At 42.1% G+C, this 14,297-nt stretch overlaps 1 non-coding gene across 1 annotated transcript; it reads left to right on the top strand.

Annotated features, from left to right (window-relative positions):
• The first annotated feature begins 11,093 nt into the window (after positions 1–11,093).
• Positions 11,094–11,196, top strand: LOC124608718. The gene has a single exon (XR_006979316.1). It is a non-coding gene; the product is annotated as a U6 spliceosomal RNA (small nuclear RNA).
• The last annotated feature ends 3,101 nt before the right edge of the window (positions 11,197–14,297 follow it).

The following is a 14,297-nucleotide window of genomic DNA, read 5'->3' as shown; positions in this document are numbered from 1 at the left end:
TTATGTTTCGAATGGCTCTGAGCACTATAGGACTTAACTTTCTGAGGTCATCAGTCGCCTAGAACTTAGAAATACTTAAACCTAACTAACCTAAGGACATCACACACACCCATACCCGACGCAGGATTCGAGCCTGTAACCGGAGCGGACGCGCGGTTCAAGACTGTAGCACCTAGAACCGCTCGGACACAGCGGGCGGCGCTCGTGGTTATTTCGACGTCTTTATTACGGTATTACGACGCTTGCACAGCAAACAGCCGCTGCCATAATTTCAATGCTGACGTAGTGAACATTGCTGTACTGCCCGTGTTGTTCCGTTCGTATCCTCAGATCCTCAGGGCTAACTGCCACACACCACTCTCTAGTGCTGAATGAGTTATAATTGGTTCCTTATAATTTTTCTATGTAGTTATCTTGTCTTACACCATGAAGACTGCGTGCCAAGTAATCCAAACCTCTGTTGCTTTCGTTCCAACTGTGTATCAAGACAACCTCGCATTTCTTCTCTATTATAACAAAAATTTCCTTTGATTTATTTATCGACATCTATTTACCTTGATTTATTTAGGTAACTCGTAATGAGATTTTTCACGTTCCTGGCAAATTAGAACTGTGTGCCAAACCGAGACTCGAAGTCAGAATCCTTGCCTTAAGCGAGCAAGTGCTCTACCATCTGAGCTACCCAAGCACGACTCACGCCCCGTCCTCACAACTTTACATCTGCCAGTACCTCGTATCCTACCTTCCAAACTTCACAGAAGCTCTCCTGCTAATCTTGCAGAACTAGCACTCGTGGAAAAAAGGATGTTGCTTAGCCACAGCCTCGGGGATGCTTCCAGATTGAGATTTTCACTCTGCAGCGGAGTGTGCGCTCACGTGAAACTTCCTGGTAAATTAAAACTGTGTGCTAGACGGAGACTCGAACTCAGGACCTTTGCCTTTCGCGGGCAAGTGCTCTTTCGTATCAGCGCACACTCTGCTGCATAGTGAAAACCTCATTCTGGAAACATCCCCTAGGCTGTGGCTAAGCCATGTCTCCACAATATCCTTTCTTCCAGGTGTGCTAGTTCTGCAAGGTTTGCAGGAGAGCTTCTGTGAAGTTTGGAAGGTAGGAGACGAGGTACTGGCAGATGTAAAGCTGTGACGAGGGGGCGTTAGTTATGCTTGGGTATCTCAGATGGTGGAGCAGTTGCCCCCGAAAGGTAAAGGTTCAGAGTTCGAGTCTCGGTCTGGCACACCGTTTTAATTTGCCAGGAAATTTCATATAGATAATTCATGTCTGTAATACCTTACATGTAACTGCCAGTCTGTGTTGCATACTGCACGTTCTTGAAATCAGTGGGCCAGCTGTATTATGTCTAGTGACCCAGTATGTATTATATACTAACCTATGTGTGGCTTGCTTCATAGATAAATACAAGAGATCATCTTTTGTGTTTGTTAATGAGAAAAACTACGAAATTAAATTTTGTGCTGGGAGTTGTCTACCCTAAATCATAACTTCTTTGCAGCTGATTTTTGCAGGTTTCTTTATTAACATAGCCCCACTGCTACTGATTTCCTAACATTTGGTAGCCTTGTTGTTTTTGTTGTGGTCTTCGCTCCAAAAGAGACTGGTTTAATGCAGCTCTCCATGCTACTTTATCCAGTGCAAGCTCAAAATGGTTGAAATGGCTCTGAGCACTACGGACATCTGAGGTCATCAGTCCCCTAGAACTTAGAACTACTTAAGCCAAATTAACCTAAGGACAACACACACATCCATGCCCGAGGCAGGATTCGAACCTGCGACCGTAGCGGTCGCGCGGTTCCAGACTGAAGCGCCTAGAACCGCTCGGCCACAACGTCCGGCATAGTGCAAGCCTCTTCACCTCCGAGTAACTACTGCAACCTACATACTTCTGAATCTGCTTAATGCATTCATCCCTTCTTCTCCCTCTAGGATCCCTCCCCCCCCCCCCCTCCCCGCAAATTTATCTTCTCCACAATTCTATTCAGTATCTCCTCATTAGTTACGTGGTCTACCCATCTAATCTTCAGCATTCTTCTGTAGCACCACATTTCAAAGGCTTATTTTGTCTTCTTGTCTAAACTGTTTATCGTTCATGTTTCACTTCCACACACGGCTACACTCCATACAAATTCTTTCAGAAAGCACTTCCTGATACTAAATCTATACTCCATGTAAACAAATTTCTCTTCTTCAGAAACACTTTTCTTGGCATTGCCATTGCACATTTTATATCACTCCTGCTTGGACCGTCATCAGTTATTTTGTTTCGTAAATAGAAAAACTCATTTGCTTTTAAAAGAGTCACATTTCCTAACCTAAATCTCTCAGCATCATCTGCTTTAGTTCAACTACATTCCATTATACTCGTTTTGCTTTGGTTGATGTTCATGTTATATCCTCCTTTCAAGACTCTGTACATTCTGATCAAATGCTCTTCGAAGTCCTTTGCTGTCTCTGACAGAATTACAATGTCATCGCCAAACCTCAGAGTTTTTATTTCTCCTCCCTGGACTTTAATTCCTACTCCAAATTTCCTTTTATTTCCTTTACTGCCTGCTCAATATACAAATTGAAGAACATCGGGGATGGGCTACAATCCTGTCTCACTCCCTTCTGAACCACGGCTTCCCTTTCGTGCCCCTCGACTCTTATAATTGCCATCTGGTTTCTGTACAAATCCTAAATAACATTTCCCTGCATTCTACCCGAGCCACATTTACAATTTGAAAGAGAGTATTCCAGCCCCAACACTTTTCTCCAAGTATAAAAATGCTAAAACGTAGTTTTGCCTTTCCTAAACTTATCTTCTATGAGATAGGTTCAGTATTGCCTCGCGTGTTCCTCCATTTCTCCAGAAGCCAAACTGATCTACTCCGAGGTCGGCTTCTACCAGTTTCTCCATTCTTCTGTCTAATAGATTAGCGTATTTGGCAGACTTATTAAACTGATAGTTGGGTGATTTTCACACTTGTCAGCACCTGCTTTCTTTGGAATTGCTATTATTATATTCTTCTTGACGCCTGAAGGTCTCATAGATCTTGCTCACCAGATGGAAGAGTTTTGTCATAGCTAGCTCTCCCAAGGCTGTCAGTAGCTCTAACGGAATGTTGTCTACTTCTGAGGGCTAGTTTCAATTTAAGACTCTCAGTGCTTTATCAAATTATTCACCCAGTATTATAACTCCCTTCTCATTTTCGTCGTCCGTCCTTTTCCGTTTCTACAATCTTGCCCTCAAGTACATCTCCCTTGTATAGGACATCTACCTACTCCTTCCACGTTTCAGCTTTCCCTTCCTTGCTTAGGACTGGTTTTATATTTGAGCTCTTTAAAGTCATACAGGTCGTTAACTTTTCTCCAGTGCTATCTTTAATCTTTCTACCTTACCCCAGTGAAATATGATTCTACTTCCTTACATTTGTCCTCTATCCATTCCTGCTTACCCATTTTACACTTCCTGTCGATCTCATTTTTCAGAAGTTTGTATTGCCTTTCATGTGCTTCTTTTACTGCATTTCGATATTTTCTCCTTTCATAGATTAAATTCAATATCTCTTGTGGTATCCAGGGATTAATACAAACTCTTCGCTATTTACGTGCTTGATCCTCTGCTGTCTCCACTATTTCATCTCTCAAAGCTACCCATTCTTCTTCTACTGTACTCCTTTCTCTTGTTTTTGTCATTCGTTCCTCCATACTTCATTTGAAACTCTCTACAACCTCTGGTTCTTCCATTTTAGTCAGATGCCATACCTTTATATTTGCAGTTACTTCAGTTATAATCTGCAGATCATAACCAATAGATTATGGTCAGACTCCGCATCTGCTCCTGGAAATGTCCTACAATTTAAAACATGGTTCAGAAGTCTCTGTCTTACCATTATATAATCAATCTGAAACCTTTCGGTTTCTCCAGATCTCTTCCAAGTAGACAACCATCTTTCATGATTCTTAAACCAAGCATTTGGCGTCCGAAGACTTCCGGCACAGGAAATCACACTCGTTTTGCCAGCGGCCTTGTCAAAGAGGACGGAGAGTGGACAGAGGTTCACGTGAGTTTCCTGTCTTTTGGGCGAGAAATGGCCCCTAAAGGCGGAAGAATCAGCATTGATAAACGACATGAGGATGCAGAAGGCAATGGAAACCACTGCATAAGACAAATAACGTGTATCCACAAGACCTATGGCCTGTAATTGAAAAAGGGTCATGATGATTACTCCATTGGCAAAGGCTTCCGGAATAGTCCCCCGTTCGGATCTCTGGGAGGGGACTGCCAATGGGAGGTTACCATGACAAAAAGATTGAATAGTTAACGAAAGGATAGCATTCTACGAGTCGGGGCATGGAATGTTGAAGGTGGTAGGCAAGCAAGGGAATTTGAAAAGGGAAATGCAAATGCTCAGTCTTGATAGAGTAGGGGTCAGTCAATTTAAATGGGAAGAAGTATTCCTGATAAGCTGAGTCTAGGGTAATACCAACAGCAGCAGAAAATGGTATAATCTCTGTAAGATTCATTATGGATACGAAGATACGGCAGAGAGTGAGTTACAGTGAAGAGTTCAGTGATAGGATTGTTATTGTCAGAATCGACAGAAAACCAACACCGACAACGATAGTTCTGGTGTGCATGCCGACGTCGCATGCTGAAGACGTAGAGATACAGACAGTATATGAGAATATTGAAAGGGTAATACTATATATAAAGGGAGATGAAGATCTAATAATCATGAGGGACTGGAATGCAGTTGCAGGGGAAGGGGTAGAAGAAAAGTTTACAGGAGAATTTTGGGACAAGGAATGAGAAAGGAGAAAGACCAATTGAGTTCTATAATAACTGTCTGCCAGTAATATCGAATTCTCTGTTCAAGAATCACAAGAAGAGGAGGTATACTTGGGAAAGGCCAAGTGATACGGGAATATTGCAGTCATATTTTACATCAGGATCAGACAGAGATTCCGAAAACAGATACTGGATTGTAAGGCGTACCCAGGAGTAGATATGGTTTCAGATAACAATATTGTAGTGATAAAGAGAAGGCTGAAGGTTAAGACAATAGTCAGGAAGAATCAATACGCAAAGATGTGGGATACGGAAGTATTAAGGAATGATGAGATATAGTTGAAGGTCTCTAAGGCTGTAGATACAGCAGGAAGGCAGTATAGCTGGAGAGGAATGGTCACTTCTAAAAAGGACAGTCGGAGAAGTTGGAAAGAAAAACATAGGTACAAAGAAGTTAACTGTGAAGAAACCATGGATAACGCAAGAAATACTTCAGGTAATCGATGGAAGAAGGAAGTAAAAAAATGTCCAGGAAAATTCAGGAATACAGAAATAAAAGTCGATGAGGAAGGAAATAAACTGGAAGTACGGGAAAGCTAAGACAAAAGAGCATGAAAAATTAGAAAAAATCTAAAATAAATGAATATTGGGAGGACTAACTCAGCATATAGGAAAGCCTAAACAACCTTAAGAGACACAAAAAGAAATGGTGGTAACATTAAAAGTGTAACGGGAATTACACTGTTAAATGCAGGGGAGAGAGCGGATAGATGCAACGAGTACATTGAGGCCTCTATGTGGGGGAAGATTTGTCAGTTGTGACAGAAGGAGAAACAGGAGTCGATTTAGAAGAGAGGATGCAGTACTAGCATCAGAATTTAAAAGAGCTTTGAAGGAGTTAATATCAAATAAGGCAGAAGAGATAGATAACATTCCATCAGAATTTCTAAAATCTTTGGGAGGAGTGGCAACAAAATGACTATTCACGTTGGTTTGTAGAATGTATGATTCTGGCGACATACAGGCCTGTGAATATAATAAGATGCGGTGGTACCCTTATATTACATACGTAGCCTTCGTGCGACATTTTCTTCCATATACAACTTTTTCGGAGATTGGATAGTCTTCTGTACCAACAAATGATTATAGCAATTGCGGCTACTGAAGATAAATACGGCTCACTGGAAGATAAACACAACAGAACATAGTAAACGAGCATTTTTAGAGGTGTCTTGCGACTGTTTCCTGAATTTAATTTGTTTTCTACCTTCAGTTTTTATGTTTTTCGAATTTGTTTAACGGATTGTGAGCATTAGCCTATCCACTATTATCATCGTGATGAATGTATATATATTAAGTAGTAGACTCTGGAACACTCTGATACGCACACCCACATCGTCTAACTGTTGTTACTACGCAAATTAAGTGTGTTTCGCACTATCAATGTAATTATTTTGTTGCTTGCATATGCGATATTTAGCAAGATTGTCATCTGCAGCGTAGATTGCTACCCAAATGACACAGCGGAAGCCCACCTTTTAACTCTTGCATATTTTTCTAATTTTTTTTAATTTTAATGATCTTACAGTTTCGTCTGCAGATATTGACAAATTAGAAAACCGTGCCATACTGTAGTTTAATGCATATCAGTTTGTAGAAATTGCACGAAGTTGTAAAGCAGCTTCTACATATGCGGCCTTGTGCAAGTGAAATAATGAGAATAACTTTTAGAAATGAAGTGACACAGTATCAGAGAATTTCCTGCTGCCAAATAGATATGATTTTTATGTATATATATACTGAAGCGGGGAGTGAAAATTTGTAACGAGGCCGGGAATAGGACCCGCGCCTTCTTCCTAGTCAGCAAGGGATCTGGGTTCGATTCCGTGCCTTGGCACAAGTTTTCAATCACCACTTCAGTTTAAATATATAAGAATAATTTTTAGCTTCTACTTTAATAACTGTTTCACAGAAATTTAGAAAAATGTGTTTACGAATCATTTATCGACACATAATAGGAATGGTGCTTTTATTAAAATAATTAATAATGTTATGTAAGACGTACATGCATCCAGTAGCGAGAATGTCGGTGCCAACTGTCAGTTTTCCGGCCAGTAACTGCCGCAACTAGGCTGATTAGTGGTGCCCTGGTTGGAATGAGCTACACAGTCGTGTATGGTATGGGATAGTAACCGTTCTGTATATTGTGGTTTTCACCGTGACTTGCTGAACCTTCGTTCATCTAGTCCCTCACATACCTAGAAAAGCAACGCTTCAGGAATAGGTCTTATATAGCTGTTATAGAAGACAGGCAATAACCCTTTATCGACATTTGTTATAACACTGCTTTGTTGTAACAATGCAGCCGCTACTACGTTTAATTTTGTTTCCGTATAATTTCACATAGATCTGAGGATGGTAACGATGCTTAACGAAAGCGGATATCGACAATAAAGGTTGTTTAAGTCGATCTTGTCTAAATGTTCACCCTTTCTCAAGTAATAATCTTAGGTTCGACAAAATTAAAATTTGTCACTATGCTAAACTGCGAATACAAGAAGCTTGCCTAATATAAAGAATCATTTGTTTTAAGGGGATAATGTCACTTCGGCACCACCAGGATATACAGTTTTCAACCCCCTATCTTTTCATGTGATGTATTTGTAAGCAACTTAGCATTTCTCCTAGACACAGTCCCACATCTAGAAACCCCTGTGAACTTTTAACGCCTAAAACATATTACAGTTCTAAATAACACGCGAATAAGGGCATAAAAATTGTATATTTTCATTTCGAAACCACTCATATAAGCAGTAGTACAAAATTAAGTTTACGTTACGAGGAGTTTACTTACTTTTACTGCCAACGACGTATCACTGTTGTTGTTGTGGTCTTCAGTCCTGAGACTGGTTTGATGCAGCTCTCCATGCTACTCTATCCTGTGCAAGCTTCTTCATCTCCCAGCACCTACTGCAGCCTACATCCTTCTGAATCTGCTTAGTGTATTCATCTCTTGGTCTCCCTTTACGAGTTTTACCCTCCATACTACCCTCCAATACTAAATTGGTGATCCCTCGATGTCTCAGAACATGTCCTACCAAGCGATCCCCTCTTCTAGTCAAGTTGTGTCACAAACTCCTCTTCTCCCCAATTCTATTCAATACCTCCTCATTAGTTACGTGATCTACCCATCTAATCTTCAGCATTCTTCTGTAGCACCACATTTCGAAAGCTTCTATACTCTTCTTGTCTAAACTATTTATTGTCCACGTTTCACTTCCATACGTGGCTACACTCTACACAATTACATTAAGAAACGACTTCCATCACTAAAAGAAAAAAAAAAAAGAATTAAGGAAGAAGATAACAAACAAATTTCACACTATCCTACAATCAAGCAGCACTAGGTCCGTGCCAACTGTTTGCTTTTAACGCTGTAAATGGTTGCTACAACGGCAAAACGTCAAAGAAGTATTTCAGTAGACGTCTGTGTCGTTGCTTTCATGCAGAAGGCCACATTGCTCCACAATAGAATTAATTAAATTGGCCAAAGGGTTAAACTGTAGATACATATAACAATAAAGGAAACCCCGCAAAGACCACGAGATAGTCTACCAACCGCCCTGTCATCCTGTCATTTATCATCGGATGGTCGAATGTGGTAAAGAGCAGGTGGGGCCGGCACACAGCACTCCCCGTAGTGGTCGGCGTTCCGACCTCGGAACCGCTACCTCCCAATTGAGGAGCTACTCATCACGAGGCTGAATGCACCCCGGTCCAATCCTCCTATCAAAAAAAAATCCGTAGCAAAAACGAGAACAGCACCAGAGTCCCTTGCATGAGACTGCTCAGCAGTGTGGGATCCGTACCAGATAGGGTTGATTGAAGATATAGAGAAGATCCAACGGAGAGCAGCGCGCTTCGTTACAGGATCATTTAGTAATCGCAAAAGCGTTACGGAGATGATAGATAAACTCCAGTGGAAGGCTCTGCAGGAGAGACGCTCAGTAGCTCGGTACGGGCTTTTGTCAAAGTTTCGAGAACATACCTTCACCGAAGAGTCAAGCAGTATATTGCTCCCTCCTACGTATATCTCGCGAAGAGACCATGAGGATAAAATCAGAGAGATTAGAGCCCACACAGAGGCATACCGACAATCCTTCTTTCCACGAACAATACGAGACTGGAATAGAAGGGAGAACCGATAGAGGTACTCAAGGTACCCTCCGTCACGTGGCTTGCGGAGTATGGATGTAGATGTAGATGTAGATGTAGAGTGTGTCTGGTTGACCAGTTGGCTGAGGACGCATATACAAATTAGACAATTGGTCCTCCTACCCATCTACCCAAGAAAGAGCGTTGTGTACTCCATATGAGCTAAACTCCTAAGGACGTTCCATAGACTACTGATCCATCAAGTTAGAAACACTTGCAGTATCGGTGAGGTTTCAAAATCTGTAGTGGCACAGCAGGGTTAAGTGGTAATTGTGATGTCCGGTTGAAAACACTCCGTTGGCGACGACCGATTTCCTTGTCACCCGGCTGGTGCTCTGTGGAAGAGTACATAGTGTGAACTGTCACAGGTCCTCTCCCAAGAGCGGGCTGTTCGGGCAGTGACCAATAGGAACGTCAGAAACTTGTCATCCGAACACCAGGCGAGTAGGAAGTGGGATAGAGGGAGTCCCGACTTTGAAAATTTCGGAGGAGACTAGAAGTGCCGTCATTTGCCTAGCAACCAAGATAAACCTCTCGAAATCCTTGGTGATAATTGGTGAATGGAAAATATTCTTTGAATTCTGGTACAATATGTCCTAGACTGGAAAACATAGAAACCTAGTGCATGTACAGGTGTATATGTTAAGGTGTATACAGAGTAAAGTCGATGAAGTGTGCTCTGTACCTAAGTGTTGAGGTTTCGGCGCCAGAGTTCCATTCTGGGGCCTGTTACAGCGTCCTCTTGTGGTTGACTTCACGGCAGTTTAGCAAGATCAGTGATAACGTTTACGGTGTTGTCATGCGTAGATAGCACATATAAAGAATTTGTAAATCGTTATTAGCAATTGTAACTGCATTTTATTAGCTGGAGGTCAAACGATAACATTGTGCTGAAACTATAACGTAGCAGTTTTAGATGGAGGATTTCTGAACTATGGTTGTGTGAGATACCGGTTGAGGTAAGGACTGAACTAGCGCCTTTATGACACAGTAAACAAGAGAAAACATCTGCAATGTAGCCACTATTGCATGATTCGTGTAGTCCGCTTTTGGTTTGATTTTTGTGTTATTTGTTACTTTATATTCTACTTCTGACACGAATGAGTCTTTAAGGCTGATGCCAAAAATCTCAAAAAGTTAGAGACCGATTTCCTTTAGGGTTGACACGGACCTAACAAACATTCGGGTGAACAAATGCCACTTACTTTCTAATATATTCGGTATGTGAACCTATATAGTTTATGCCTTGTAAAGGGGAAGCGCTTTTTGCAAAAATCTCTACTGATTTACAACGGTTTTTTTCCCGGCACTGCTATTTACATTCGGACTGAAATAACTACATATTTATTTTTAATACATGGTTGAACACTACGCTAGACGAGAAAAGTTGTTGCCGGATTTTCTTTCAATAATATTTTAACATACATTTTACTTAACGAAGGCTGTAAATTAATTAGCAGTAATGTAAAAGTTTTTTATTACAACCGACTGCGAGAATGAAAACGTGCAATGGGTGGTCTCGTTTTATTCCGCACAGTCAGCTTTAAATGCAATCTGAGGGCATTTAAACGAGCGCACAAATTGTTTCTCCCATATATATTCTTTGCCCTTATACATATATTTAAACAAATGTATCCATAACTATGTGCTGTTATGTTTTCTTCCTCGCAGTCAGTTTTAGCAGCAAACAGGAAAGATGTATCTATGGCTTATCGGCTTTCGATTGCAGTTCTACAACGGAATCACAATCGTCCTAATCTTTATAATCCTACCCGTCTGCATACCAAAACTATGCAAAATACTGTCATTGAAGCTACTATCCTCACACATTCAGCAACAGGAGAGATGTCTCACACTTCGTATATTAACCACCCCTCATGATGTATCTATAATTTTATGCTCCTTCAACCTCCATCAAGGTGTCGTTGGCAGTAACAATTAACAAGTCTCAAGGGCAAAGGGAGGGGGCGGTATAAATGGACAGAGGGGTGAGGGGAGGAAATGGACAAAGAGAGGGAGAAGGAGGAGACTCAGAGAGGAGAGGGGAGGAGAGACTGGTGATGAGGATAGGGTCAGAGAGAGAATGGAATACTCGCTTAGGCGGTACATACACTAAAATTGGAACGATACAGAGAAGATCAACATGGCCCCCGCGCAAGGATGACAGAGAAGAGAAGGTGAAAGAGGTGATGAACAGAGAGAGGGTAGGAAGAGGAAGTTGACGAACAGAGGGGGAGGAGGAGATGGACAGAGAGTGAGGAGAGAGGAGATTATCACGCTTATCAAATTCCCACAAGTAATTAACAATTGGGAAGCATTTTCGACATCGATAGAGTTTGTTATAAATATCCCACACTAGTCCAATTAATTTATAAATATTAACTGGGATTAAAATGACCCAGCTCACTAAATGCGCAACAACCGTTTGTAGTCCGAGTCAAATGAGCATCGTAGCGGGCATAGGTCGAGTACAGATGTAGATCATAACAGATCAGTACATTTCGTACAAAAGAGTGGAGGAGATGATGAGGGAACTTCAATGGGAATCTTGTAAAAGAAAGGCGCCATTGTTATCAGGAAATAAGCATAACCCATGCTACATAACTATACCTCTAACGTATATCTAGCTTAGAGACCACACCAATAAAATAGTGGGTTGAGCGCTCGTACCGAAATATATAGACAGTCATATTTTCATCGCCCAGTACAGGACTGAAATACGGCAAAGGTACCTTCGACCTCACTTTGTGCTGTTGGTTGTGTTGATTTACAGCCTAAATCTAGGTGCCTAGACGGGGAGTTCAGTACCAAAACCAGTGTCCCAATTCGCTAGACACCTACAATGTGGAACACAAACCACATTTGTAAGTTATGCCTGTGGTCCTATCATAAACAGCCCAGGACAATAGAAATTGTCTAAATAGCACGTATCGTCATACATAGGACCTGCGTGGCCGATATATTCACCTCATAATTTATGTACGTACGTCTCTTCCTGAATCCAGCGTGCGTTGTGGCGTTCGGCGACACGAGCATAAAACTGAAGACAGCGAAAATGCATTACGCATGGCTGACAGCGGCGCCCGCCTGGGACGAATCCGCGCCCGCAGAGCCATAAAGCGACGACCGCGGCCTCGCCCCGCAGCGGACGAATGTTGAGCTGGGTCAGCAGGTGCGTCCGCTGTGCACAGCCAATAAAAAGCGGTCGGCCAGCGCACTGAGCTGGTAAATTTCTGGGCAGGTGCGCGGCCACGTCCGGCAGCCACTGTGCGTTCAGCACCGTCTCGCTGCCTGCAATAATTCCTCTAACATCGGCTGGCTGCGTATGCGAGATTAGCTGACGCGTAAAGATAAACTTTAGGTTTTGAAAACTCATCAATCCATGATAACAATGTCATTTTCACCTGATATGAAATTATTGTCATCCGAGAAACATCCAGAACGTTTTATTGACCAGTCAGTAGTTTCAAGAGACATTCTGATCCACAGTGAGAGCTGATCGTATCGGTATTGTCTCCTTGAAATTTTCTCCCTTGTTTCTATAAATGTAGAAGCAAAACTGAGCCGTTTCAGCTACTAGTAGTTACTGATTGTTCCTACATCATATTTCGAATGCACTTTGAAATTGTTGTGATAGCTGTAAACGCATATACAGAAGATGGCACTAGCTCGTAAACAATGTATAAAAGAGCAGTACATAGGCACAGTTGCCATTTGCACTAAGACGATTCTTGTAAAACGGTTTCGGACATGATTATGACCGCAGGACCAAAATAAAGTCGTTGAACCGTGCATGGACCTTGAAGCTGACGCATGGGACATTCAATTTTTTTTAAAAAAAAAGGAAATTCAATATTTCGAGATCTACAGTTTCAAGAGTGTGGCGAGAATGCCAAATTTCAGGCATTACCTCTCACCACGGTCAAAGAAATAACCTACGGCCTTCACTTAACGACCGAGCGCAGTGGCGTTTGCGTTGAGTTGTCAGTCGTAAGAGACAAACAACACTGCGTGAAATTACCACAGAAATCGTCCCTGCCTGAAGCCTCTCTGCTGGGACCGTGACAATATCGGTTGGACCCCATACGACTGGAAGACCGCAGTCTGGTCAGATTAGTCCCGATTTCACTTGGTAAGAGCTGATGGTATTGTTCGAGTGTGACGTAGACCCCAGAAGTCATAGACCAAAGCTATCAACAAGGCACTGTGCAAGCTGGTGGAGGCTCCTAAATAGTGTGGGATGTATTTAGATGGAATGGACTGGGTCCTCTGATCCAATTGAACGGACTACGGACGGGAAGTGGTTACGTTAGACTGCCCGGAGACCGTTTTCAGTCATTCGTTCGACTTCGTGTTCCCAAACGACGATGATACTGTCAAGGATAACAATTTGTTATGTAAGTGGGCCACAGTTGTTCGTGATTTGTTTCAAGAACATTCTGGACAGTTCGCACGAATGATTGTGCCTCCCAGATCGGCCGACATAAAATCCTACAACGGCAACACTTTCGCAATTCAGAATGGCTGTAGACACAGCATGGCTCAGTATTTTTGCAGAAGACTTCCAACAACTTGTTGAGTCCATGCCACGTCCATTTTCTGCAATACACCGGGAAAAGGACGTATTTCATAACTCTGGTCACCTCACTGTATACTGAATAATTTTCAAATGTGCTTGCGTAATTGTAAGCACCTGTCGCACATTACACATGTGTGCACTTCGTGTCATAGAAACGGATTCACAGGCAACTCGCCAGAGACAGCATTACCATTCGGCGAGCGAATTTAACTAGTCACAGCCTTCGTGGTTGCGAGTTCGTATCTTCAGAGTCGACACATTTCCCGTTTCATCTGCTTCGGTTTCCGGACGCCTAGCTCCCAGCATTTACCCTGCAGCCAAGGATCTGCGTACAAAGAAAACTGTGAGCACCTTTTGTAGCATGCGACAAAGGTACTGGCTGTGATTCGTAATAACCCATATTCTTTGAACGAGGCCTTCTTACACAAATTTAATTTTTAGTTCCCGCGTACTACGCTATCTTTGACTAGTGTTATATTCGTCAAGGAGGAAGTGACCATGGGAATAAAATTGGGAACCCAACGAAAGGAAAACATCCTACGAATTGGGCAGCAGAAAGTCAGAAGTTGGTAAGAGGTAAGGACGACACAAAAATGAGAAGAGAAATGCTGAGGCTCTATGAATAGTTGGGGCCATGAAGCGAAAAGGAAAAGAGACACGGCTTTGAGGTCAGATGTATATAATGTAATATCAACAGCAGCAGAAAATGGTAT

The sequence above is a fragment of the Schistocerca americana genome, chromosome 3 (assembly GCF_021461395.2).
Source record: "Schistocerca americana isolate TAMUIC-IGC-003095 chromosome 3, iqSchAmer2.1, whole genome shotgun sequence".
Lineage (NCBI taxonomy): Eukaryota > Metazoa > Arthropoda > Insecta > Orthoptera > Acrididae > Schistocerca > Schistocerca americana.
The sequence above is the reverse complement of the archived record's forward strand: the minus strand, read 5'-3'. Positions and strand labels throughout refer to the sequence as shown.